Source organism: Erinaceus europaeus, chromosome 11, assembly GCF_950295315.1.
Source record: "Erinaceus europaeus chromosome 11, mEriEur2.1, whole genome shotgun sequence".
Classification (NCBI taxonomy): domain Eukaryota; kingdom Metazoa; phylum Chordata; class Mammalia; order Eulipotyphla; family Erinaceidae; genus Erinaceus; species Erinaceus europaeus.
In genome coordinates, this window is record NC_080172.1 from 60,883,912 (window position 1) to 60,908,996 (window position 25,085).

The following is a 25,085-nucleotide window of genomic DNA, read 5'->3' on the forward strand; positions in this document are numbered from 1 at the left end:
AACAACAGTCAAATGGAATAGAATAGAAAGTCCAGAACTCAATCCATACATGTACGGGCACCTCACATATGACAAAGGAGTCAAATATGCCCGTTGGGTTAAAGGAGGTCTCTTTAACAAATAGTGTTGGCAGAATTGGACAGTCACATGTAGAAAAGTAAAACTAGGGAGTCAGGTGGTAGCGCAGCAAGTTAAGTGCAGGTGGTACAAAGCACAAGGACCGAAGTAAGGATTCTGGTTTGAGCCCCCTGCTCCCCACTGCAGGGAAGTCGCCTCACAGGTGGTGAAGCAGGTCTGCAGGTGTCTGTCTCTCTCTCCCCCCACTGTCTCCTCATCCTCTCTCCACTTCTCTCTGTCCCACACAACAACATCAATAACAACAATAATAATAACCACCACAACAATGAAAAACAAGGGCAACAAAAGGGAAAATAAATAAATAAATATTTTAAAACATTTTAAAGAAAAGAAAAGTAAAACTAGACCAGCAATTAACACAATACACCAAAATTAACTCAAAATGGAACAAAGATCTGGATATTAGACCTGAACGTATAAAATACACAGAAGAACATATTGGTGAAACATCTCATAGTATTAATACTAAAGTTGTATTTGTAGACCTCACCCCACAGGCAAGGGAAACAAAAACAAATGGGACTATAACAAATTTAAAAGTTTATACATCAAAAGAAAACACCATAAGGATAAACATGAAACCTAGTAACTGAGAGAACATATTCACACACCATACTTTATACAAGTGGTTGACATCAAACATCTATAAAGAACTCATACAGCTCAACAAAAAATAAAAGAATAACCCATTTAAAAAGTGGGCAGAAGATAGGAATAAATAGTTCTCTAAAGAAGAGATATGTATGACCCACAGACATATGTGGAAATGCTCTAATTCACTCATCACCAGAGAAATGAAAGTTAAAATCACATTGAGATACTACCTCACATCTGTAAGAATGGCCTTCATCAGCAAAATAGGAGAGGATAAATGTTGGAAAGGTTGCAGAGAGAAAGGGACTCTATTACATGCTGGTGGGAATGAAAACTTGTATAAACACTTTGGAGAACAGTATGATGACTCCTTAAGCAAATACAGATGTAAATACCTTATGATACAGCAGTTCCATTCCTAGGCATTTATCCAAAAGAGATAATAACATTAATTCAAAGGTATATATGTACGCTCATGTTCATAGCTACATTATCCAAAATAGCCAAAAGTTGGAAGGAAGCAACCAAAATGCCCTTTTACAGATGATTGGACAAAAAAGTTATGGGACTCAACAAAGTACTATTCAGAAATTAAAAAAAAAAAAAGATAATTTTACAACCTTTGGGATAAAATGGATGGAACTTAAGAACCTTATGCTTAATGAAGTAAGCAAAGAGGTAAAGAAAATCCACAGGATGGTTCCACTCATATATGGAGTTTAGAGAACTAAACACACATACTTGAAACAAACAACCGATCACAGTACAATCCATATTTAGACTGTGAAAAACTACAGTGGTTACCTAGAGCATAGATTTTTGGTGGTGGGAAAGGTGTGAAATTTTAATCTTATTGATGTATATTCCCATAAATCAATGTTATGACATATCAGGGGGGCTAGATTTAATACTTCAAGTTCTCTAACTGCCTAGACCATAGCCCTAAGTATAAATATTTGCTTTAGCCTAAACATTTAATATCTTAGATCTGCAAGATGATCAAGCTCTGCTAATGGGCTTAAATTGTTCATGGAGCTCTAAAAATGCATCTGAAAATGTAGCTCTTTAAACATCTAGGTCAACTACAACATTAGGCAAGACAGATCAAGGCTATTCATTTCTGTAAGTATCTAAAATTCAAAGATGTTAAGATACCACTAAAAGGTTACAAAGTATAGTTAAGTCATGTATATTACTATAGATACCAACCACTGGATTATCATAGAAAACAAACTCCCCAACTAACCTGGGTATAATAATAATTAATTATTGATATTCTAAACTTTTTCTAAGATTACAAGAAACCCCTTGCATTCTCTAAGATCCTCACTTCTCCTAGTCCTGCAACCTCTAGGAGTATGCTTATACTTCTTTTTCTTTAATATTTATTTATTTATTTATTCCCTTTTGTTGCCCTTAAAAGTCCTACTTTTATTGACACAAAGTAGACTACAGCTTCTGACCTGTACTCCACACCTTCCAGATGCAAGAATCTTTAATTCATTTTCAGCTAAGTACAGACCAAGGGAAACTTTTTAACTATCCACCCTGCACACTGTTAAAAACTTCTTGGGAAAATGTTTAGGTGACACATTTTAAGAATATCAGAGAAATAATCAGATTAAACAGGGGACAAAAATTGGAAAAAAGAAGATCTTGGGTAGGGAGATAGCATAATTGTTATGCAGAGACTCTTGCCTGAGGCTTTGAAGTCCCAGGTTCAACTCCCCCACAGAGCTGAGCAGTGCTCTGGTAAAAAGAAAGAAAGAAAGAAAGAAAGAAAGAAAGAAAGAAAGAAAGAAAGAAAGGGAGTTCTCTATTTACAAAACTTCAATTGTTCTCAAGTGGAAGAAGGAGCAGATTACCTCTGTTGCCTTTCACAGAACTAAAACTAGCTATTTACAAAATGGAGGACCCCCCAACTCTTCATCTGCACTATTCAGGCTTTAGGTTCATGACTGTTCAACAATTTGTTTGGCTTTGTATGTTAACTCTCTTTTTAGCCATTAGGTTCCAGATGCTAGCATGATGCTGACCAGATTCCCTAGACCAACAAACTCACCAGTGTGTCCTGGAGCCCTGCTGCCCCAGAGCCCCACCCTACTAGGGAAAGAGAGAGGCAGGCTGGGGGTATGGATTGACCTGTCAACACCCATGTTCAGAGGGGAAGCAATTACAGAAGCCATACCTTCCACCTTCTGCATCCCACAATGACCTTGGGTCCATATTCCCAGAGGGATAAAGAATAGGAAAGCTATCAGGGGAGGGGTTGGGATACAAAGATCTGGTGGTGGGAATTGTGTGTAGTTGTACTCCTCTTATCCTATGGTTTAATCAATGTTTCCTTTTTATAAATAAAAAAATAAAAAATAAAAAAGTGAAAGACCAAGGCCAATGAAACAAAGTTTGGAGGATGGGTTACTCACAAAGCAGTAGGATAAGAGAAACTGATTTTAAAATTAATTACCTACAAAGATTTTTAATGACTAATATGTACAAAATGATACCAAAGGACAAAAACAATGACTAATGGCACTGGCTAGGCATTCTCATAATCTTTATCACTGGGTTAGGGAGATAACATTTTTGTCTGGGGTAGGGCAAGGAGGGTCTTCTTTTTCAGCTAGGCAACTTGTTGTATGAGACTGGCTTTCGTTTACATGCTTGATTACAATCTATGTAAGATATTGAAGAGTTAGAAGAAAGGAAGGGTGGCAACTTTATCCCATGAAGCTTAATCATGCACGTTCATACATTATATTTTATTTAGTCATAACAACAGCCCAGAGCAGCTGAGAGTATTGTACTCTTGGGGTCTGGGTGGTGGCATACCCAGTAGAGCTCACATATTACCATGCGTTAGAACCCAAGCTCAAGCCCTCAGTCTCCACCTGCAGAAGCAGCTTCATAAGCAGTAGAGCAGTCCTGCATGTGTCTCTCCTTATCTGTGTGTCTCTCCATTTCTATCTCTCACCCTCTATGAAGAGAAGAGAAGACCCCAGAACAGTGGAGTTGCTGTGTTGGCACTGATCCCCAGTAATAACCCTGGTGTGGGAGGGGAAGAGAATAGTACTCACATTGCAAATGAAGATTCTGAGAAGACAAGAGCCAAAAGTCACACTACTGGTAAGGATTACAATATGATGATAAAGATAGGCTAGAGGACAAATGGATTGTCTCCAAGTCTTTTTATGGAATTTTAGATCCTTGAGATAGAAAGAGCTTCACATGGTCATAATTCCAACCACCTATCAGCAACATGAAGTTCTTCCTAGCCATGGAGAATTAGGTATGTGCACTTGGACTGAAGGTCAACATAACAAGAAGAGAATGAAGCTGAATTATAAACCCTAACATTTCTAAAGATTCGGTCTTCTCCAACCCTCACTTCTAGATTAGTCCAAACAGTACAGACACCTAGTAGAAGCTGAGGAATACCTGATCCTATAAACACAGATTCCAACAGACCACACCCAAGTAATCTGCTGTTCTGGTGCTCACTACTACAATCAAATCTGATGAGGCTCCAGGCTAAATCTCAGTCCTAGCCAGTCTAGTGCAGGAACCCAGGGAACTGTCCCCATTCCAAACCAAATCACCCTATAGGCCAGCACCCTAGGGAACAAGGCCCAATGGGAAAGAATGTGTCCCTAACATCCATGTGTCAATTCCATCTTTCTCTGAACTTCCTGATCAGGCTAGGGATGCTTCCATGCTGCCTCAGAGAGAAAGTCTCAAGATGCCAAGAGTCCAGCCCCCAGCTATGGTCTCTTTCCCACAGGCAATCTGGGTACAATCCAACCTTGGAGCCAGTGCATAGGCAGAAACTCATGACCCTCTGGTGTGAGTCATGGGCCTCTCATTTCCCAGCTGGTGACACATCCAGCTCAAGCATGAATATTTAATCTCCATCAGATCTTTGAGGAACAGTCCAGGAGAACCAAGTGGCATGAGAAATTTAAATGCATAATTAATGAAAGACAGGAAAGAGAATAAGAAACATCTTGGTCTTTGGTATCCAGAGCAAAGATCAACAGCAGGTTGGGTTGGTTTCTCTGCTGGGTCTCCAATACCCCTGTGGCAGTGTCTTTCGCTTGCTTCTGTCATGAGGCACAGGCTTGGTGAAGAACACAGATGTGTGTCAAGTCTCTCCTGCCCATAGGAAGCCCATGCCTTGGAGGCCGGGTGGTGGCACATCTGGTTAAGTGCACATAGTAGGAAGCCCCTGCCTCCTGACAAAATGTTCCTGGACCTTCAATGTCACTATAGTACATTCTACCATGACCCCAAGCTCTGTGCCTGTTCCTTTTCCCACAGAGTTACATGTTCTAAGTGGGTGACTGAGAATATCCTTCACTGCACTAGCAACTCTTCCCTTCCAGAACCAGGTTTTAACTATCTTATTCTCTCCAGAACTATTAGAATAGCACTTGTTGCATAATAAATGTGCAGTATTGGGGAGGTGGACTCAGATTTACAGGGGAGATCAAAGGTGTCTAGGCACAAATTAGCAGTGTACCTCAGGCAGTGTGAGTGTAGCTGGAAGAGGAGAGCCCCAGGTGGTGAATCAGCAGCTTGGCCCCCAGCCCAGCTTAGCCATTAACAGCTACGTAAACTTGGACAGGTTACTTCCTCTCCCTGGACCTTGCCAATCCAGACGCATTAGCTTCCACATCTGTCAGGCAAAGGGACTGATGAAGAGTTTTTGAAGACTCTTCCAGAAAACTTCAGAGAGAAGAGAGACTGGCAACAAAGGTCTGTAAGTTCACTATTTTCTGCTAATGCCAGCCTAAACTTCTTTCTAGGATTCCTCAAGACCAGATCTCCAGATCCCTTTGCCACAAGAACTAAAGTCTCAGGAAGTAGAAGCCTTTTAATTGGCAGAAAGACCTTCAGGCCTGAGGCACCAAAGGTTCCAGATACAAGCCCCAGTATAACTAGAAGCTAGAATTTAACAGTGCTCTGGAAAAGAATAATAGTAACAATAACTTGAGGCTAGGGAAACAACATAATGGTCAAGCAAAAAAAACCTTTTGTGCTTGATCTGCTGAGGTCTCAGTTTCAGTCTCCAGCATCACCTTAAACCAAAGCTCATTATTTTGGTACCTTTCTCTCTCTCTCTCTCTCTCTCTCTGTCTCTGCATCTTCCTCACCACATTTTTACCCTAATTTTTTTTTAATCAAAACACGAAGGAACTTCTTAGTTGAAAGCTGACTCCCAAGTCACCACCCAAGAATTTCACTCCATTCTCATCTTGCACATCTTTCTTTCTTTCTTTTTTCTATTTTTTTTTTTTTTTTACCTCTAGGATTATTGCTGGGGCTCAGTGTCTGCACCATGAATCCACTGCTCCTAGAGGCCATTTTTTAAAGATTTTATTTATTTATGAGAAAGATAGGAGGAAAGAGAAAGAACCAGACCTCACTCTGGCACATCTGCTGCCAGGGATTGAACTCAGGACCTCATGCTTGAGAGTCCAGAGTTTTACCACTATCCCACCTCCTGGACCACTTGCACATCTTCCTTAAGAAAGACTTGGAGAGTCGGGTTGTGGCGCAGCAGGTTAAGCGCACGTGGTACGAAGCGCAAGGACCAGTGTAAGTATACTGGTTTGAGCCCGAGGCTCCCCACATGAAGGGGAGTCACTTCACAGGCAGTGAAGCAGGTCTACAGGTGTCTGTCTTTCTCTCCCCCTCTCTCTCTTCCCCTCCTCTCTCCATTTCTCTATGTCCTATCCAACAACAATGACATCAATAACAACAACAATAATAACTACAACAACAAAACAACAAGGGCAACAAAAGAGAATAAATAAATAAATATTAAAAAAAAAAAGACCTGGACTAGTGTTGGTGTATTGCACCAAAGTAAAAGACTCTAGGATAGGTGGGAGGGTTCAGGTCCTAGAACATGATGGCAGAGGAGGACCTAGAGGGGTTGAATTGTTATGTGGAAAACAGAGATATTACACATGTGCAAATTAATGTATTTTACTATTGACTGTAAATCATTAATCCCAGAGAGAAAGAAAGATGGAAGGAAGAAAGGAAGGACGAGAGGAAGGAAGAAATAAAGTTTTCTCTAACTGGTGCACTTTAATGATGACCTGTTTGGTCAACACCCAATCATCTGGGGCTCTAGTCAAGGAATCCTTGCATTGCCACAAAGATAGGATGAGCCTAGACCTCTAGTAGATCCCTCTCTCCATCATCTCTGGTCACTTTCATCAGGAACATCATCATAAGCCCTCTTCTGGACCTCTCCAAGACCTTGCCTTCATCGGTGTAGAGCAGCAATGGTAGGGAATGCCTCACTCTCTGAAGGGAGGCTGGGTCAGCCTACTCTGCCACTCAAGGAAGACTGGTCCCGAAATGAGTGCATCCTAGAATGTTCCTAGCTGTGACCATGGACTTACAGCTTAGACTGACAGGGATTAGAGGTTACATGGGCTCCTGTGCTAAATATGAATTGATATGAGCCCCTGGGAAATGTTATGCATGTACAAACTATTGTATTTACTGTTGAATGTAAAACATTAATTCCTCAATAAAGAAATTTTAAAAAAATGAACAGATATGGGCCCAAGGTCAGATTGATGGGGTTAACATTTAATGATATTTATATATTTTCCTCAAATTTGGGAGCTACGAGCTACTCTCTGCTCCAATCCAACTTTCTAGTTCTAGTCTCAATCCTGAAACCATCTTCTCAGATAATAGTTTAGTCTACCTGCATGTTAATTATAAAGCGCAGGCAAAAATTACTAAAGTCATGGACCACATGGAACATACCTAAAATAGACTTCCTAGCTTTTTCCCACACAAATATCTCTAATTTCATCTTCTCTATTCCTACCTTTGGGTTCCTGTTTATCAAGTAATTTGTCCTGCTTTATATCTTACCACCTTCAGGCACCAAGTTGCAGACATTACCATGACGCCGTCCTGACTTCCTTGGACAGATGACCTCACCAATGTGTCCTGGAACCTCACCTCTTCAGAGCCCTACCCAACCAGGTAAAGATAGAAACAGGTTGGGGGTATGGTTTGACCTGCCAATGTCAATGTCCAGTGGAGAAGCAATTACGGAATCCAGACCTCCTACTTTCTGCATCACATTACCCCAATAAGAATTTTGTTGCATACTCACAGAAGGATAAAGAATAGGGAAACTTCCAATGAATGGGATGGGACACTATACCCCTGTTATATTACAATCTTGGTAATCATTAAATAACTAATAAATTAAAAAAGAATGTTTCTCTAAATTCCTGAGTACTGCTAGTCTTCACTTAGTGATCCATTTGTTTATCAACCATGACCAGCTCTCTGACTATGACTAGACCACACTGTGATGATGGATGAGAACTGTACTAATGGAAAATGGTGACATAGTGACTCAGCCTTAAGCATTTCATCTTGCATCACCTCTCTCAACTTTAGTTTCATTCTCTCAGTTCCTCAGTGTATGCTACACTAACATCGTTTGCCTATGTGTTTATACTTCATTGTGCAGCCCATAGTACCTTTTCTTTCCTCGAATTTTTATTATTGTACAATATGCAATGCACTGCTAGATAAACATTTAAAAATAAATTAGGTTTAAAATGATCTAAAGGTAACATTAAGCATTGAGGATAATTGACAAGTCCTCTCCCCATACAGGAAAATATGCTTAAAATACGTGTGAGGGGTTACTCCTCCTTTATTGATATCTTTTTTTATTGGTCAGCCTTCAGGTCACAAAGTGAGGATTATCTCTGTACTCTTTTCACCATTTGAAAAATAAAGACTCTGCCCACTCCATATTTTGAAGCACTTAAGACTCCATAATCTTATCTGCAGTTGGGTTCATCATGGGGATCATAATTAATTGCCTTTGCAATCATAACTCTTAGAGGCTGTAAACACTCTTTCCAACTCCTTCCTTCTTTCAGACCCTAGGCTTTGCCGTAACTGTGAGTGTTCCACGTTTTTCCTGTGTAGAAGATATCAAGCTAATGGAGGAAATGAACAAAAATAGAAACTGAGTAGTCCTGGGTTCTTTCTGTTCTCTATTAACATTTCACCAGCTATCCTCTAAGGAGAGCTAGTTATTGCTTTGATCTCCCTTTTGTTCTAATCACAGTTGGGGGGTGGGATGGGGCTTCAGTAAACAGGGGAAATGAAGTGGGGGGTCAATTGTACGGTGGTAGATGGAAAGTTTCGGTGGTAGATGGAAAGTTTCGGTGGTGGTCATAATGTAAGCAGAACTGTCAAAATGTAAAACCATCTTCTAAATCCTGTACTGTTACAAAACAGTTTTGTCTCATCTTTTTGTTCTTTTTCCCAGGACTATTTGAAAACTTGATCTTTTTCTACAATTCTGACTCTTTTCTTACAGGTCTCTGCTAATTCCAGCTAGGTCACTTTCCCTTCTCTCACATGTAGCTTTACAAAATTGAGCTCAAGGAGCATTCCTAAGACACATTATACTTAGCTACTGTAATCCCTACATTACTTCTAAAGGTAACTTCCCTTTTTCTTATTAGATTCAGCTCATTTGCAACTGAATAGTCATGTTATAAATCTTAGACGTTCCCAGGCTTTTAAATCTACTTTTCCTTTTCAGAGCTCTGAATTCACACCTGATTTTCTAAGGCATTCATTTTCCTAAATATAGAGAAGATGTCAGTCCTTCTTCCATCTATGCCTACTTCCCCAAAACTTTGTATGTCATTTCCTCATCTTCAAAATCAGTACACTGACTGATCTCTTTGACAGACTAGAAAAGCTCCTGAGTTCAACACAGTGGCAGTCACTAAGGAGAAAGGAGTGATCACAGACTGGAGAGGGAGGTATGGAGGACAAAGGGAAATTCCCTAGGACAAAAGTCCAGAACAGATGTCTCAAAGCACTAACATTTGTTTATTCTGTGCCTTAGTGCATGTAGTGTTGTTACATTATCCATGAAATTTTTCTATTTTTCCTCAGTAATACCTTACAAATATCAAGTCCAAGATGGCAGTTCACCTCTTCAAGAGAAAGACTTGTAGAGTAAGATCAGAATGTATCAGAGTTCTGCTTTGGCTTCAGATATTTCATCTCCACTCTTAGAGCACGGGATTCACTATATCCAGAGCTGCAAAAGCATGGCCTCTCCCTCATTCTTCCTCCGTGTGTTGCAGTCTTTCACTTTCCTTAGTCACATAGTTCTTGGCACCCAATTGGACCCCTGGCCTCCTTCACCAAATACATGTATTCTTTGTGTTTTGTCTTGTCCTGTCTTGTCTTGTCTTTTTTTTTTTTTCCTCACTACTCCAAGTTGATTTATTGAGAAAGAGAGAAGAGAAGACAACATTAAAGCTTCCTCCAGTGTGGTAGGGGACACACTTGTAAATGTATTTTTTAAAATTTATTGTATTATGCATGAGAGGAAGAGATGCTATTCTAGTTTCTCCAACAGCACAACCGACCAGTGAGACATCGCAGGCCCAGTTGAGCAGAGTTGAGAATTGCTAGAACATCCCTTCTTCCATAAATTCATTATGCCATCAGCCCCAATAAGGGAGAAAGGAAATTGCAACCCTTCCATTTTATGACCCTCATCCTGTGATTGCAGAGTTTAAAACAGCCAGCCAGGCTGGGGGCACTTTGAGAAGCTTCGTCCTCATTTTATTTGCTTCTGTCACTTTCTTAACAAGAGTTTTTTTTTTAAATATTTATTTTATTTATTTATTCCCTTTGTTGCCCTTGTTGTTTTATTGTTGTAATTATTATTGTTGTTGTCATTGTTGGATAGGACAGAGAGAAATGGAGAGAGAAGGGGAAGACAGAGAGGAGGAGAGAAAGATAGACACCTGCAGACCTGCTTCACTGCCTGTGAAGGGACTCCCCTGCAGGTGGGGAGCCGGGGTTCGAACCGGGATCCTTATGCCGGTCCTTGTGCTTTGCACCACCTGCGCTTAACCCGCTGCGCTACAGCCCGACTCCCGCTTCTGTCACTTTCTATGGAAGTGAAGAAGACAAGTCTTTCCTGGCAGCTGACCTTTCCAAATCTGCAATGAGAACTAGCTCCAGATCTGAGGTTAGGGAGTTGGATAGGTTGCCTCTCTAGGGGGCAAACTCCCAGGAGACTTTCTTCAGAATCTTCTATGTTAAGTATGTGATACACGTCATTGTAACTTAGAGGAGCTTCTGGGTGAACCAAATCTAAGCCCAAAACCAAGCTTTGACACTGTCTGGCTGTGCAACTCTGAGAAAACAACTTGAATCTTTGAGTCTCCCTTTACTTTTCTGAAACATGAGGGTAGAAACAATTTCTACCTCATACTTTTTCTATAATACTTTAATAAGATAATGTAGGTATTCAGTACAGAAAAATAGTTGCTAATTATTGCCACATTCTTGTAACAATACAAACTACTATTTGAATTTAATATGCCAATAAAATATACCTGACTACAGGGAGAGACTAATAAATTTGGAATCCAGGATTGGAGACACATTTACTTGGGTCATTAGGGAGAAGGTACCAAAGTATCTGGCTCATAGGCTGACCCCAAACAGAGTGGAAGAGTGTCCTAACTTCAGGAGGGTATAGATGGAGAAGGAGTCCAAGTCCAGCTCCCTCTGCTCTGTGTGAACCCCCAGCAGAAAACATCTATCTTTCCACCACTCCTGGCTCTTCCATGCAGAGCCCACATAGAGGAGAGCCCACATACAGGCTGCGGAGGCCAATCTGTTTGGAAAGGAAGGTTTGTGACACACCCTTGGTAGGTGGGAAATGCACTCATACTACTTATGCTATCCTCATCGTCAACATAGTGCTATTATCTTCATTTTGCAAATTATAACAGTGAGGTTCAGACAAAGACAGAAGCCAGAGTGATTGAGCATACACAGGTGTGTATGAGTGTAAAAAATGTGGGGGGTGGAGTGTTGTGGCACAGCATAGCATAGGAATATTATTGGCTAGGGCTTATGTCAGGCTGATGAACTGATAGAAACTGAAGTAACTTGCAAGTGGCCAGAAGTCCAGCCTTCTTTGCCCTAGCATACACTGTGACTGGACGCTGGAGCATAGGGCGGTGCCTGGTGGCGGCTGACGGATTTTCCAATAAAAGAGAGGGTGGCACGGGGATCTTGGCTTTTCCCCAGGTTTAGACACACAGGAATTTAAACCTTGGTAATTTCCTTTCTCATGATCTGGCCAATTCTTACCCCTTATTTTCCAGTGCCTTCCACAGCACACGGTGACTCCATCTAAGGCTTCTCAGGACCTGCCATACTGCTGCTGATTAGAGTAAAAGAACACATAGGGCTGAACTTTGGGTAACTAATTTATGGACTTATGTGACTAGCTTAATCTCAGGCCTGTCGATCTATTGCTTATATTGCCTTAACTAACATAATATATTCTGGACTATTGTACTGCCACAATAAAGCTTTGATTGTTTAAATCTCTTCCTAGCTGCCCCACAGCCAAGTCCATTGTGCATGGTGCAGTCTTTTTATTTTAATTACAACAGTGGGGGGTGAGTGGTAGTTATCTGGTTGAGTGCACATGCTACCATGTACAAGGACCTGGGTTTGAGCCTTTGTTCCCCACTTGAGGGATACCTGCTTCACAAGCATATGTCTCTCCATTTCCTCTCTCCCTCTCTATCTCCTCCTCTCTCAATCTTTCTCTATCCTATCAACTAAATAAAAAATTTTAAAGTTAAATAAAGGGGAAAAATGACTGCCAGTAGCCACGGATTCCTAGTGCAGGGACCAAGCACCAGCAATAACCCTGGAGGCAAAACACATAATCATGCATGCAGGCACACACAGTGGAGGGCAGGGGAGAGAGCACAATGGTTACGCAAAATGACTTTCATGCCTGAGGTTCTGAAGTCCCAGGCACCACCATAAACTAGAGCTGAGCAGTGCTTTGATCTCAATAACAAATAAATAAATAAATAAATAAGATTTTAAAGAACATCTAAGAAGCCACAGGTCTCTCATCAGATTCCAGAAAGAGCTCATGAGTCTGGGAATCCTCAGGGTTATACCTTGGCTACTCCTTGCTCCCTACCCCTGAACTAGCTGAGTGACCAGGAGAAGACTGTTAGCTTCTGAGAGTCAAAGGTTCCTGGACCATTAAAGAGGCAGTTGCCTCAGTGACTCAAAAGGACTTGTCTTGTCTGTCTGGATTCTGAGAAGTTCAACCCAGTATGTGCACTTGGGAAGAGAAGGTATCACTGACCACAGAGAGGGAATCCACAAGCTGCCACTGTCCCCGACATGCCAACACATATCAACTTTGCACAATTTGTTTGCCAGCCCTTTCCCTTATACTGTTCCTTCTTTCCCATCCCTACACATATATCCCACTGTCTGGGATCAGTGCCCATGCCCCTCTGCTCTAAGCCATGCATTCAACAATGTTCAATTGGACAATGGTTAATTGAACTGTAGTACATCCCTGGGGGAGCAGTAAATCAGGTTAATTACTATCTATTTCCTTTGAGATTTCGTTTCTAAGAGTTGGCATCCTGAAAGCATGAGGAATCCTCAAATACTTAAATGTTTGGGGGCTACAAAAGGCATAATTTGGTATTTGGCCCCAAGCTGTCTGAGATCTTTTCCCTTACTGCTTCTTTGAGCCCAACCTCATCTGCTCAGCTGTGTCAAGAGCCAAGGCACAACAACCCAGTGGAGAGCAATTCCTTCAGCACCAGGCTTTCCCCATAGCTATCACATAGGTGGGCACCTGCGGTCTCTAGTTTGTTCCATGCATATCTGAACATCAAGACCTGGGGTCCCAGCTCCACTGGTGGGAGCAGATGGTAGAACACCTGAGGGGACACACACACAGCTAACTGTAATAGTTTATCATCTGAGAACTTTCCACCAGTATCCCAGAGCTGGCCAACAGAGAGAGCAAGTGACGTAGGATGATGGCCCCACTGTCTGGTGTCATAGAAAGGCAAATATTGTCACAACTGCTTCTGGAAAAAAAAAAGGAGAGGGTGGTGCTGGTGATAGAGTTAAGAGATGCTCATTTATGGCTGTTCAAATCCACAATGCAGGCAGAAGCTATTACTCAAATTAACTTCCCCCTGTCTTTATACAGGTAGAAGTGGGAATTTGAGGGATTTGGAGGCCTGGAGTTGGATTTGAATGCTGATGGGGAGGGGTCTAAATCTTCCACTTGTCCCATCTCAAGGATACTGATGGGCCTTGCCCTTTCCTCTTCCTAGAGCAAAGCCTATAATGAGGTTTAACTATTCTATTTTTGTTTTGAAGAAATAGTACTGAGATGAGTTCCTGAATCTGCCTTTTATTTATTTTCCAAATTTAGTCTTAGCATATTAATTGCTGGAAAGGCATTGATAATTAAATCCAACCTAATTGATCAATCTCAGGTCATCTTCCCTGCCCCTACCTCCATGCCCAGGAAATATCAGATCACACTCTTCTTTAGTGATCATGATTTCACTAGGAGGCACTTGCTGTCCCAACACTAAGAGTGATCCTAGGGCAAAGAGAAAGCAAGAAGGGCTGCAGTCTATGCATGTGTTCTAGAAAGACAAATGTAAACATTTTAGCTTCATAAGAACTTCTGTTTCACCCTGTGGAAACTAAAATCAGTGATAACTAGTGGTGTGACCGTTAAGAGTTATTTAGTCTCTTCTTATCTCTTTAGTCTTTGCAGATGTTTAATATAGAACTAATCACTTGTTACAAAGTGTTTTTGTGAAAATTACAGTGAAATAATATAAAGATATTTTCACTTGGCAAGTACCATTAGAATATGACTACTATTATTTGGAGGAATTTATAATGAGCTATGAAGCAAAGTATATAAACTTTTGTTTGATATATTCAGGTTTTTTTAATTCAGGTTATTTTCCCTTTTTTTTATTGTCACCATAGATATTGCTTAGGCTTAGTAAGCCTGCATGACTAACACTCCTTTCCTAATGGCTACTTTTAAAAAAATTTTGATAGGACAGTGATAAATAGAGAGGGGGCAGAGAGATGGAGAGGAAGAAAGACACCTTTAGTTCTGCTCCACAGCTCATAATGCTTCTCCTGCACCACAGGTGGGATCCAGGGGCTCGAACCTGAATCCTTGTACACTCAACCATATGTGCCACTGCTAAAGCAGTACTTAGAGAGAAATTCATAGTCATACAATCATACATTAGGGAACAAGAAAAAACTCAGGGAAAAAAAACTGCCCTCTTTAAAATTACAATCATTTATCTGGAATGGGAAAACATCTAGACTCTCCAAAACAATACTGAGGAAAAGAAACAGAAATGTAGACATCACACTCCCAGATCTCCAACTATACTATTAGGTCATCCTAATCAAAACTGGTTGGTAGTGAAACAGAAATTTCAAGCCCAGAATAAACCCCCATGCCTATGGACATCTAATTTTTATAAGGAGGCCCAAACTATTAAATGGAGAAAAAAGGGTCTCTTCAATAAATGGTGCTAGGAAAACTGGGTTGAAACATGCAAACGAATGAAACTGAACCACTTTATATCACCAGAAACAAAAGTCAACTCCAAATGGATCAAAGACCTGTGTGCTAGACCAGAAACTAGCAAATACTTGGAGGAAAATATTGGTGGAAACCTTTCCCACCTAAATTTAAAGGGTGTCTTTGATGATACAAACCCAATTGCAAGAAAGACTTAAACAAAAATAAACCAATGCAACTATATCAAATTCAAAAGCTTCTGCTCAGTAAAAGAAGCTATAACCCAAACAAAGAGACTCCTCACAGAATAGGAGATCTTTACATTCCATATATCAGACAAGAGGCTAATAACCAAAATATATAAAGAGCTCACCAAACTTAGCAACAAAAAAGCAAATGACCCAATTCAAATGTGGACAGAGGATATAAACAGAATATTCACTACAGAAGAGATACAAAAGGCTAACAGACATATGAAAAATTGCTCCAAGTTATTGGTTTTCAGAGAAATGCAAATAAATACTACAATGAGATACCATCTCACCCCTGTGAGAATGACATACATCAGAAATGACAGCAGAAGCAAATGCTGGAGAGATTATAGGGACAAAGGAACCCTCCTGCACTGCTGATGAGAATGTAAACTGTCCCAATCCCTATGGAGAGCAGTCTGGAGAACCCTCACAAGGCTATAAATGGACCTTCCTATGACCAAATAATTCCTCCCCTTGGAATATACCCTAAGGAATCAAATACACCCATCCAAAAAGATATGCATATATCTATGTTCATAGCAGCACAGTTTGCAATATCTAAAACCTGGAATCAACCCAGGTGCCCAAGATAAATGGATGATAAAGTTGTGATATATATAGATAGATAGATAGATAGATAGATAGATAGATAGATAGATAGATAGATATAGATATCAGCTATTCAGAATAATGAACCCACTTTCTCTGACCCACCTTAGGTGGAGCTACAGGGAATTGTCTTAAGTTAGATAAGTCAGAAAGAGAAAGATGAGTATGAGATGATCCCACTCATAAACACAAGTTAAGAAAGAAGAACAGAATAGGAAAATCAAAGCAGAAATTTACTGCATTTGGTGTATTGTACCAAAGTAAAAAACTCTGAGTGAAGGCTAAGGGTAAATTTTCAGCTCCAGTGTGAGTAGGTGAGGGCAGGAACACAAACCTTTGGTGGTGGGAATGGTGTTAATATATGCTCCTATTAACTTATAATCTTATAAATAACTATTTAATTAATGAGTTGGGAAAATAGATTGAATTTCTGAAACCTTTTAATGCACAGACATCAGTTCTGAGTATATATTCCTTTAATCACTTAAGTTTTTAAATTAGTAAACTGATGGAATTTTAATGCTGGGCTTAAAATGGTAATGCATTTCTAATAATAACTTTTTTTCCCTGAAATATTGAATCACCTATAATCTTAAACCTGGGAGATCAGAAGCAACTACTCTTGTTATTATATAAGATACAGTTATTTTTAAATAGCATTAAATGCCATAAATCACAGTAAGGTCTTGTATGGTACAGCAAATCTTAACCATGGGATTTTGTATGGTACAGTAAATCTTAACCATGGGATTTTCTAAGTAAACCAAATTCCCAAATAACTTGGTTATAATAATAACTATATATTGCCTCCTTAAACTTTAAGACAGCAGGAAAATATACTCATTCTGTATAAAACCCATATTTCTCCCAGTCCTGGAATCTCTGGATCATGGCTTATTTTCCTTCATGCTTTTTTTGATTCATACCATTTGATAATGCATCTGCTGATCTCAATCAAATCAATGCAACCAGTACCATCTCAACATGTTTCACTTTGGCCTGTGTCCAGAGATGCCAGGCATGGGATGTCAACACTTCAGCTCCATTAATCTGATGAGATCTTTCCTAGCTCATAGGACTCCTTAATTCCATTTCAGGCGGTGCAGTTTCTAACAAAGCCACAGAACCTAGATATAGACCAGGGCCCATGAGATAGGGCACATGTGCACATGTATCCATAATTTGAAGGGAAAATAAATATCTTAAAGCAAAAATGCACAGTAGCTTGCAGTGACTCAGTAAGTGTAGCAAGCAATTAGAAAGACAAAAACTTATAAATAAAACCATAAAGTAATTAATCAAATAGTTTCTACTTAGATCTAGATACCCTCCTCACCTACTTATTTCATTTCCCTCAAGTGCTCTAGGTCCAACCATGTCAGATAAAGTAAAGATTACAAAAGCTGGATAAGGGCAAGAGACAATCACACTTCAATGGCAGCTCTTTTGGTCAGTACCAGGCCACCTCATTATCCAGGGCCCTAGTCAGAGAATCCTGAGATTTCCACATAGATATGATAGCACTGTCTGTAGGAGATCAAATTTTCCCATTTTATGTCCCTATGTCCTGCCAGTGATGCCTCATTCATACTAAGTCTTGTCTCTGCCATAATTATATTGAACTTGTCATCAGTGGGTTCTGTGTCATCACAAAATGTTTGAATTCTGAAGCTCTCCATCTGTACTTAGCAGAGGCTGCCTGGTTTTCATCATTAACCAAGGTTAACCTCTATTGTGAAGCCTCTCCTGCCTCCCAGCCACAAAAGCTCTCTGTTACTTTGTTTGTTATATTTACATAATACTTATTGCATTGAATCCAATAAGTGCTGATTACATAGCTAATTTATTAGGTATTTATTCACCTCTTTCAACTCCTTCCCTGATGGCTTTCTACCTACAGTCTCATAGAAGTAAACTCTAGATAAATACTCCTTGAATTTATCTTCACTACTCCAAGCCTGTCTGCACATTACTCGTGTTCACCTCAACATTTCACAATCCCCTTTCTGGTGCTCTCTATTTACTTAAATCCTACCCACCCAGCAGTGTTCACCTCTAGCTCTAAATATCTTGGGCTCCTAATGTGAAAAACCTTGCCATATCAGTTTCATTTCCTTTGAGTAAAGAATCATTATAGAATAGTGGAGGACCTAACTTTGTAGTGAATATGAGTGCAGCAAATATTTAATATTCATTTCATTTCATTTCAAAGTAGCTTCATGAGTAAGCACAGAGAAACCTAAATATTAGGTATACCAGTTAGATAATATAATTAGGAAAGTTAGGAATTTAATTATTATATTCAAAAATGTGGGTTTTAATTCTATGATTCAGAAAATATTATTATTATAACTTATTAATGGCTTTACTCATGGACAACTTAACACATAAGTAAGAAATGGCAAATAGGGAGTTGGGCTGTAGCACAGCGGGTTAAGCGCACGTGGTGCCAAGTGCAAGGACAAGCATAAGGATCCCAGTTCAAGCCCTCAGCTTCCCATCTGCAGGGAAGTTGCTTCACAGGCGGTGAAGCAGGTCCACAGATGTCTAACTTTCTCTCCCTCTCTCTGTCTTCCCCTCCTCTCTCCATTTCTCTCTGTCCTATCTAACAACGACGACATTAATAGCTACAATAAGAAACAAGGGCAACAAAAGGAAAAACAAATAAATACATAAATAAATATAAAAAATTAAGAAATGGCAAATAACAAGACAAGGTGGCAGCACATTTGGTAAAGTGCACACATTATTATGTGCAAGGACCCAAGTTCAAATCTCTGGTACCTACCTGCAACAGGGAAGCTTAAGGATGGTGAAGCAGTGCTGCAGTTGTCTTTCTCTCTCCCTTTTATTTCTCCTTTCCCTCTCAATTTCTATCTTTATACAAAAAAATAAAGAAAAGTAAGAATGGTCACTGAGAGCAGTGTATTTATTGAGTAGGTGCTGAGCCTCAATGATAACTCTGGTGGCAATAATAATAATAATAACAACAACAATAATAATACTGCCCAAGAACAAAACAGAGAGTGGAAGAATTTGGCCATGACTTACCAGCAATAGGTTTGAAAAAATATCTAAACATATTTATTGATCCTACATTTAATGTATCATAGTTGAATGGCATAAGGAAGAAAAAAAAAGAGGAAGAAAAAAAAGATGTGTCTTGGAGGCTCTCCAGAGTCCTACCCCACTAGGAAAGATAGGAACAGTCTGGGGGTATGGAATAAATTGCCAACACCATGTCCAGCAGAGAAGCAATCACAGAAGCCAGAACTCCTACCTTCTGCACTCCAAAAAGAATTTTGGCCCATATTCCTAGCAGGGGAGAAATGATAGGGAAAGATGACTAGAGGGATCTGAACTCCATTAGGACCTGGAGAGAAAAAAGGAAAGGAGGAAGGACTTTCTGAAGTATAATAGGAGTGTGTGTGTGTGTGTGTGTGTGTGTGTGTGTGTGTGTGTGTGTGTGAGAGAGAGAGAGAGAGAGAGAGAGAGAGAGACTTGGAAGGGAAGAGAGGGTAGAACCATAGTGGGAAAAAGGGGCAAATATATATACATATAGACAGATAGTTGTGGAAATAATAATCAACTCATATCTGCAACTTTGGGAGTACTACTATAGCTTCTAATGGAGGGAATAGGGATACAGAACTCTGGTGGCGGGAATGATCAGGAGTTGTACCTATCTTACCTTATAATTTTGTAAATCAATATTCAGTGAATAAAATAAAATTTTTGAAAAAGGAAGGAAAAAGAAGAAGTGCAAAAAGAAAAAGTTGGGCATAGGCAACACAAATGAATGTCAACGAAAACTTGTCAGAGATTTCTAGTACATTAGACAGATAAATGTGGTGGTCCAGGAGGTGGTGCTGTGGATAAAGCATGAGACTCTCAAGCATGAGGACCTGAGTTCAATCCCCAGAAGCACATGTACCAGAGTGATGTCTGGTTCTTTCTCTCCTCCTATGTTTCTCATAAATAAATAAATAATTTTTTAAAAAGAGATAAAGATGTGGTCAAGTAAATTTGGGAAATAGTAGATTATTTAAAGAAGCTACTCTTACTCTAAAGTATATCCTGAAATCTCCAAAAGGAGTGGACAGTCTGCAAGATATCCTGAACATGTTTGACTTAAATATTTACTAACCACCTCCAACTTATGGACTATGTCTCAAAAGCTGTAATGGATGAATTCTCTTTGAGAAGCAATACCTAAGCAAAGGAATTCAACTTTCTGGGCTGATCAGAGTCTTTGTAGTGCTTGACATGCAGCCCTGGGCACCTCAAAGGAAGAGGAATAGAGATCAGTTGGGCAGGACTAGGAAGAGCAAACAACTTGGCAAATAATCATGAAAGCCATAATATCTAAGGAATGTTTTGCCTGGAGAAGAAATGACTTGGCAGAGGTGTAGATGATCACAGGCTGTTGAGGCTTGATAGTTGTAATTAAACATGTGAAGAGCTTTCATATGAGGGTGGAATTAGACTTTTTCCTGTGTGACCTCAAAAGATAAAACTGGGTCCAATGACTGAAATACTCAGTGAATCATATTTTAGTTTATCTTGTACAGTTTCTTTTGCACATACTCCTCTTGGCTAAAATTCTGATGTAATACTCACTGCTCAGCAATGACTATTTTATTCATGAGTTGCCCCTTCTCCAGATTTTCATCTTTTTATGCTTTCTTCTCCTCCTTTTCCTCCACCTCTTCTCCCTCCCCCTCCTCCTCTTTCACTTCTTCAATTGGTAGAAAATATAGAAATTGAGAGGGAAGAAGAGGATAGAGAGGGAGAGAGATAGGGATCATTTGCGCATTTGCTTCACTACTCGTGAAACCTCCCCCTGCAGGTGGGGAAGAGGCTTGAATTTGGGAGCTGAGTCATGAAGGATCACAAGGGGATACATACATTCTATCCATGGAAGTTTGAAAATAAATGAGTCCATGGATGGGCCCCGACTAAGACTTTGGGTGAAATAGAAGAGGTAAACTAGGAAGAATAAAGAGCCATGCCAATCTCAGAGATAATAACAAGGGCCAAGGAGTGATAAGAAATGACATTAGAATAGGTACAGGTCAGAAACCCATTGAAGTCATTGCTGTAGTAGGAGTTCACCTACAGGGACTCTGAAAATGGGGTTTCAGTCTAGCACAAAGATGCAAAATGGTACACTTAATCTCCACTATTCCAACCTTTGGGTCCATGATACTTCAACAATTTGCTTGGCTTTGTATGTTAACTCTCTTTTCAGCCACCAGGTTCCAGATGCCATCAGGATGCCGGCCAGGCTTCCCTGGACTAAAGACCCCACCAATGTGCCCTGGAGCTCCGCTTCCCCAGAGACCCACCCTACTAGGGAAAGAGAGAGGCAGACTGGGAGTATGGACTGACCAGTCAACGTCCATGTTCAGCGGGGAAGCAATTACAGAAGCCAGACCTTCCACCTTCTGCAACCCACAAAGACCCTGGGTCCATGCTTCTAGAAGGATAGAGAATGGGAAAGCTATTGGGAGGGGATGGGATATGGAGATTGGGTAGTGTGAATTGTGTGGAGTTGTACCCCTATGATTTTGTTAATGTCTCCTTTCTTAAATAAAAAAAAATGTAGTTCACAGCAAAAAAAAAAAAAAAAAAAAAGAAGAAGCAAGATGGTAAAGGGTACCAGACAGCCAAGTTAGGCAGCTGATAGAAATCTTCCTGAGGGATAAAATCTACTATAGATAATAAGTAGATAAATTACATTCATATAAAAGATCAATGTTTAAATAAACTACACATATTATTCAACTACCCTCCTAAGACTGACACTTTATAAATCCTACCATAACTTAGAAACTTTTCTGGTTTGCTAATTGGTCTAAGCACCTCATTTCACAAATGAAGAGACAGAGCTTGTAAAAACAAATGACTTGTCACAGTGTCAGAACTTATGAATTATGAAAGGGACAGGATCTACACCAAGATCTTTAGTACTGTCCAACCCATTTGTGTCCCTTCCTGTTCACCATGGTGCCAATGTAATGATCATTTCCCAAACTTTGTCTCATACATATTGGTTAAATTTAATTTAGTAGGTATGTGTATGTTGAGGACTAGTGCTGACTTCCTTTTATATGTAGCAAAAATAAAAGACTAAGTACAAATGTATTTCCTATTGTGATTGTAGAATGATGTCTTATTTGATACAACAGAATAAAGGGACTCTGACTTGGACATCTTTCCCATAATAGCTCTGGCATGTATGTTGACTCAAAGAGGGAGGGCCCAGTAATCCCAGACACCCACATCAAATTCTGGGCTGAGGCTTAGGAAGAACTCTGGGAAATCTTTAGGTCCTGGTTGCCACTAAATAAATACAATTTTAAGCTGAAATATGACCTAAAGATTTTTTTCTTGCCTGGCATTTGGGAACTGCCTTAGGCCCCCACAGTCATGTCACCAGAAAAGACCATTAACTGCCCCAATTCAGGAGTAAGTGCTGCTTCCCAGCCAAGGATCATAAAATTTCAAACAGAAACCCTTCCGAACCCAGGAAGATCAGCCTCCTTGACAAGAAACATATGGGCAGGGCCAGCACATGGAATGTATTTTGCTCCTAACAGATTCTTTTGATGATGTGTCCAAGCACTGTGACCACAGCTCTCTGCACCTTCATGGCAAGTGCTCAGCTTTTGTTTCTTGAAAACTTGGCAACTTGTTAGAGCTCCTATTCTCAGGGACTGTTGGCTCTCAATGACTTCATTGTACCACAACAGAGGCCCCTGGCCCTTCAGGCACAAATGCATTGCAAGCTGTCTCCATCTCAAGCAGGCCATTTCCTCCACAGATGCAGCTATAAGCTTGGGTCCTAAGCTAATATGGCAGTCAGCCTGATGTAGAAGTACTTGTACTGAAGACTATGTCTCTGCTTGTTTTACTTCCTTAAATGAGCTGCTAGGCCTATGATACATGACTTCCTCAACAGATCTTCAACTAACCCTGACAGTTCCCATCATGTTTATCTTTTCCTCTAACTCTCCCCTAGCTGTCACTACTCTCATTATACACCCTACCCATGGACAGCACATTATGTCTGAAATATATCTACCAGTCTTTTCACCCCCTCTCAAACATTCTATACGCTTTCTTCAAAACCTGGAATGCTTCCTTCTCTTCATATCCTGTACCTTCCACCTCTAGAACGCCACTAAAAAACCTTCCCAAGTTAATCTCACTTAGCCTAGATCTTTATTTCCTGTTATGTTTAACCCTCTAGGTTTTTAGATGCATTACAGTGATTTATCTAGAGATGGTTAAATTGTGGGAGCATGTTGCCATTTGTCTTCTAAGAAGGTCTTCGATTTTATCGTAGTTATACAGTGTGGATGGATGGATGGATGGATGGATGGATGGATGGATGATGGATGGATGAATGGGAAGGCAAGTTAAAAGTGATAAGTGGTGACTTCCACCAGGTTCTGGATGTTCTCTAATCCTAAATTTCTATATTTTGTGTAAGATTCTTAAGGACAGTATTCAAGAAAGTAATTAATGGCCCTTGGCATTAATTGGTGTAATATATTAATTGATGGAAGTAAATGATGGCCTTTCATCAAGTAAATCAGCTCCTCAACCACAGGGAACTTCTCACCTCCAGGATGAAATTACTGACATTTCTGTTTTGAGAAAAGCAGAGGTTTTGGTTCTAGTTCTGGTCTGTGCTCCAGTCATCAGATACATTAACACTGTTCTTTGTCTAACTCAGCTGTCCATCTGACAGTCACCAGCTTCTGCCAATCATTCTCCAACCATCAACCAAAACTTCCTGCTTTAGTCTGCTCAGGCTGTTAGAACAAAGTACTCAAGACCAGGTGGCTCACAAATAGCAGATAAGTATTTCTTAAAGACTAGACACTGGAAAAGCCATGATCAAGGCATTGTCAATCTCCATGTCTGATGAGGGCTTCACTTCCTGATTCTCAGATGACTGCAGTCCTTACAGAAGGTGGGAGATGTGAGAGATCTCTAGGGCCATTTCCTAGAAGGGAAAAAATCTCATTCCTGGGGGTTCTGCCTCCATAACCCATCACCTCCCAAAGAACCCACTTCCTAGTACTGTTGCTCTGGGGAGTAGGATCTCAACGTTAGAATTTTGTTATAATCAGAATATAACACCTCCTTTGCCTCATTTTACCCTCCTTTCTGTGAATCTAGCAATAATGGAACAAGTTAATTTAAAATATTTTTCTGTTGGCATTATTTATTTTTTAATTTACTTATTTTAGGCTACTTTTGGTCTCTGGAGCTTCACTGTTCCAAGATGACTTTTTCAGACAGGGGAAACAGGGAAAGACAGCACAGCACCTCCAGTGTAGTTGGGGCTAGGCTCAAACTCAACAAAGCAGGCACACTGTCCAGGTGAACTATCTTGACAACCCCTACCAGTATTTTTTGAAGAATGGAGAGGAGTGGGTGTGGAGGGGTTAGATAGCAGACAAACTCTATCTAAGCCACAGAGGTAAGTCCCTGAAAATTAGAATGAGAAAAAGAGCCCCTGCTTGAGGGCTTGCATTGTAAATTACACACATAGAGTGGTTGCACAAGACAGAGCAGGCACCCATAGGGAGACAGGTGGCAGCCAGTGTCTCTTGGAAAGACACTCCTGTCACCTGTCACTTCTGAGACAGCTCAAAGGAAGACTCGAGAGAGAGTAAAAGAAGGCAGAAAAGTGACAAATATTTTCCAGTTATGAGTGAGAAAGAAGGCACAGACAAATGGGGCCCAGATACTGTCCTCCTTTAAGTGACTCTCCATGAGAGAGGGAGAATGGAGAACACTAGTGAAACTCATCCCCTCTGTCAGCCCACAGACCACCAGGAGAAGGATATCATGACATCCAGCAGTGACCAAGATTTGACTCTTGACTTTGCTGCATGTTATATGTGACTGTGTTTGCTACTCCATTGTTCATTATTTTTCTAATGTATCTTTGTGCCAAACCCTCTTGCTCAGATGTCATCTTCAAGACCCTCCCATGCCACAGCACTGCA